Source organism: Rhineura floridana, chromosome 10, assembly GCF_030035675.1.
Source record: "Rhineura floridana isolate rRhiFlo1 chromosome 10, rRhiFlo1.hap2, whole genome shotgun sequence".
In the NCBI taxonomy this organism is placed as follows: domain Eukaryota; kingdom Metazoa; phylum Chordata; class Lepidosauria; order Squamata; family Rhineuridae; genus Rhineura; species Rhineura floridana.
In genome coordinates this window covers 24,782,298-24,787,057 of record NC_084489.1, presented here as the reverse complement: position 1 = coordinate 24,787,057, position 4,760 = coordinate 24,782,298, and the positions used below count along the sequence as shown (strand labels likewise).

Genomic DNA, 4,760 nt, shown 5'->3' with positions numbered 1-4,760 from the left:
AACCTCAAAAAAAAAAAAAGAAATCCAGTGAAGACTTACCATGCCCAGTAGCCACAGAATGTAGAGTTGACAGTGGAAAAAGAAAAATGGAGGAAGGGTGCAGAATGTCCTCCTTGGGATGAATAGTTGGCTAGGACCCTGAACAACTGACCGTGAAGGAAGACTCCTTTTAGGAGAGAGAATACAGGGCTCCTCCAGATGACTTGTTTATTGAGCATTCATCCTGATTTGCTTGTGGGGGGATTATATGTCTTCCCGTTAATCATTTATTCATCCCAAACTTTTCAGTGCATTTCCTAATTGCTTTCCTAACAGCAAAAAGTCAGTGTTTTTTAAAAAGTGGATTTGTTGCGCTACAACAGAGGTGACAGAGTGCTTTAATTCACTTTAACTGTGTGCATCCGAAACCCTGCAAAATACTGATAGTCTGGAGGCATCCACACTGCCACGTTTTGTTGCAGGTTTTCCTGCGAATGTGTATGAACTTGTCAATGAGCCCAATGCTGCGTACACACCATACATTTAAAGCACACCCCCCTAAAGCGAACCATAGGGACTGTAGTTTACCACTCACGAAGCTACAATCCAGGCATATTTAACAAATTACAGTTGCCAGGATTCTTGGGGCGGGGATGTGCTTTGAATGTATCCTGTGTATGCAGCCCCAAATTTAGGCAGCATATTATCACACTTGATACCCAGCATATTCTAAAAGCTTATTTCAGATTTTACAGTCTCAAAAGAAGGTGAGCTATTTTGAAGCACTGGATATTAATCTCCTGGAAATGTGCCTAGCGCTTTTAAAAAATCTGATGAACAGCTTCATCTACCTTTTTTGGAAGATGTGTTTAGAATGTCATCACACTTCAGTGTCATGTAGATTTTGTAAGATTCAGTTTGATATCTACTCTTCTTTTTCATTTTGCATGTAGAAATCAGATAGCAGTTGTTTTCCTAGTGGATTCATATATGTACACAACCTTCTGTTCCAATCTGCAGGTGTTCTCTTGAAACAATCTCATTTTTAAACAACATACAGTGGGGTACTGTGAATATCTGTGAAAAAATAGAGACTCTGTTGGAACTTGAAAGGCTGATGTTTCATGCTGTCTACTTCCCTCATTATAAGAATATCAGAGATGTGTCTTACTTTAAAAAGAAGGAAGAAAGAAAAAACATAGTGAAGGTATCAGAATTTGCTAAGCAGTACAGCTATTACATGGAAGGCAAGGGAAACGAGACAAGGAAACAGCATTTTCTTTTTAATAGGAATAGCTTTTTATATATTAAAAAAACCTATTACTCCCTTTATTTGTAGGCTAAGAAAACAGACTGTTGATTGTGGGAATAACACTGAATGGACACTGAAAGGGCTGGAAATGATGTCTATGCTCTTCCTTCATGGTTGCAGGTGCCATGCTTCTGAATATCGTTGCTGGAAACCGCAACCTTTTGCACACAGATCCTACTTGCAGGTTTTCCAAGGACAACTGGTTGGCCACTGTGAGAACAGGATGCTGGACTAGATGGGCCATTGGCCTGATCCAGGAGGCTCTCCTTATGTTCTTATTAAAGAAAAATCAAAGGGTGAGGGTCTTGCTCCTGCCCCCAGTAATGCATTTACAGTGTGGTCCTGATCCTATGCATGTTTACTCAGAAATAAGCCCCATGGTTTTCAATGAGACAATCTTTGGTATGTGTGTTTTCAATGGTAACCTTAAACCCATAATGATCAGATTATTACATTCTTCCCCTCTTAAATTTACAACCTGGATTTCAAAGAGCGAGGAGTCCTTTCTCACACTGAGTAATTGCTTACCTCCAAAACAGGACTCTCTGGATTCTCAACTGGTGTGTAGGACACCATCCCTCCTCCAGCTTCCTGGCTAGGTAACCTAGGTAGGTGCCATACCATTGGGCAACAATTAAGCAGTATAGAAATGTTTTAAATAAAATAAAATCAAGAAGTTGAAGCAACCACCTCAGGCAGCAAATGCTGGGGGTGGGGGTGGGGGTGGGGGTGGGGGTGGGGAAGCAGTGGCAGTCCTTTGGCTGTTTCTCCGAAGCCTCCGTGGCCAGCCCCTTCTGTTTGACGGCAGCGCTGTGCATCAGAGGTGGTAAAGAATGTTCTCCCATCACCTGCTTTGAAGTAAGATTCAACCAGAGCTTGGAAAAGTTACTTTTTTGAACTACAACTCCCATCAGCCCAATCCAGTGGCCATACTGGCTGGGGCTGATGGGAGTTGTTTTAAAAAAGTAATTTTTCCAAGCTCTGGATTCAACTGTCAGTCTCATCAGCTTCATTCTATGGACAGGAGGCACATCATGTTCTTCACTGTTGGTAGCAAAGGGTCTTGGACCTGCCCTGCTTCTGTATTAGGGTAGGTAACAGCTGAAGAACCTACGGCCATACTACCCTGAACATGCCCAATCTCATCTGATCTCAGAAGCTAAGCAGGGCCAAGCCTGGTTAGTACCTGGATGGGAGACCGCCTGGGAACACCAGGTGCCGTAGGCTTAGAGGAAGGCAATGGTAAACCACCTCTGAATACCTCTTGCCATGAAAACCCTATGAATATATCCAAAAAAAGATACATAGGGTTGCCATAAGTTATAATCCACTTGAAGGCATATAACAACAGCAAGAACAGCTGAAGGGTGGGGATGGGAAGGGAAGCAGAGCTGGAACTGTGATGCACAGGGAGGGGGTCAGGTAACAGTTTCCTCTAATTTCCATCCCAAAGGGACAATCCAGAAGGATTCTTTAAAGCTGATGAGATATCTAGGAGAATTAACAGTCATATTTTCCCTTGTCCCTCTTTTTCTGGCATAGAGCATCCAGCAGAACAACTAGAGAACAACCTGGCCTGTGCCTGGACAGGCTGGACAATAGGATTGTAACTGGCCCAGTAGCTCTTCACCACAGCACCACATAACACATGCATGAGTGGCACCAGGGAAACACAGCTCACACATTAAGATGCATGGCACGGGCCCACGTAGCACTGTTTCCACACCTGTGGGAAAACAAAAAAGAAAAGTCAAGAAGTTGAAGTGGAACAATCGTACAAGGATACATACTGCAGAACACAAAGCAGAGAACTTGCCCAAAATTTGCCCAATAGTCAAAGGCAAGAGAGTCCCCCAGTAAAGGCAGAAGAGTAGCTATGCAACACTTGTCTCCTGCAATTATCATTTTTAAAGAAATTGCTGTCATTATTTCTTTATAAAGAACCTAAAATGTACTCAGTGCTGTACACAGCTTAAAAACAAGGCAGTCATTGTCCAATAATCTAAAAGACATGGCACAAAAGGAACAGCGGAGGAGGAATGAAAAACACACACACATTCATACACGAATTCTTAAAGTTACATAGATGTCCTTATAAAGACTAGCTTGGATAGAATCAATTTAGAAAAGGGGAAGGGGACCAAATGGCATCTAGTCTTGCAGCCAGCCAAACCAATAGAGTGAGCACTGCTGTCTCATCTCTGCAGCAGTCAGATGGAAAGACAGCTGAGAGAGAGGAAGAGCCAAATGGTAGCTGGTCTCTCAGCCAAGCCAGTGGAGTGGATCCTGCTCTCCCAACCGTCCTTCTGCTGCAGTTACCTAAAATACCAAAATGCAAGAAACACAGAAGCGTGTTGAGAATTGTTCCCCTCTGCTTTGATCTCCTTGCAAGAGGAAGGAGCTGCTGCAATTGCACAACATCAAAGGCCTCTTTTCTCTCAGCTGCTCAGGCTGAACAGCTGATGATGGGGAGTAGAAATCTGGCAGCCCTGGGGTAGGCGTCTCCATCCCTGATTTAAGGATAATATCTAAAAAAAACCTAACTTAAACCTAAACTTTTACCCAGTGCTTATCCAAACGACGAAAGATGAGATAAAAAGGTGGTCAAAATTAAATTTCTCCTAGCTGAGACAAATCACAGCCATCAAAACATTAATTATTCTGAAAATGTTATTTTTATTCCAGATTTTTCCCACTGACATTAAGCCTAGCTTCTGTCAACATGGCAGAAGTCGCTAAGCAAATATGTACCGGGGGGGGGGGAGATCTAGGTTCAGCCCCAAGCCCATAACAATATTTATTTTATGCATATTTATTTTTAATACATGCATTTTTGCAAACCTTGCTTAGTTGGAGAACTGCATCACAAAATTTGCATAAGCGTGAATTTTGAAGGATGGCTATGTTTTGGTTCTCATGTTGTTTCAGAAAGTGAGGTTTTTATCAATTCAGCTTTAAATGCGAACTGAATATAATTCCTCCCCCAACCCCACTAACAAGTTAGTTAGGATTGCAGCCTTAGCTGATTAATTGCACCAACTACAGCTTGCAACCCTAATTCATACTGGGCAACAAGTTACCATGCCTATTACCAACTCACAAGCTAGGACTCACTCACTTAATAAGCAAAGAGGTGCTGTATCAACAACAGAACATTTGAACTCTATGGAAACTAAGGGTGTGAGCACACTAGTCACTTACAGCAAAGTGTTTCCATTGGCCACACCTGGAGGGGGAGCGGGTTGATCTGCCAATCAGCTGCAAAATCTCTTTGAAGCAATTTTCCCCCAAAAAACACACACTCAAGCTGATCTCACCAGGTTTTACAGTAGAAAAGGGCAGGTTTTGACTAGCATGGTATGCCCCCATTTTCAGAAAAGAGAGGTGGAAATGCACTGGAACTGGCAGAACGGTAAATATGTCGCTTCCCCTAGTTTGACCAATCAATGTCTTTACACTATAGCAGATG

General features: G+C 42.6%; 1 pseudogene; it reads left to right on the top strand.

Annotated features, from left to right (window-relative positions):
• Nucleotides 1-2,399: 2,399 nt before the first annotated feature.
• LOC133365722 (5S ribosomal RNA) lies at nt 2,400-2,518 on the top strand (annotated as a pseudogene).
• The last annotated feature ends 2,242 nt before the right edge of the window (nt 2,519-4,760 follow it).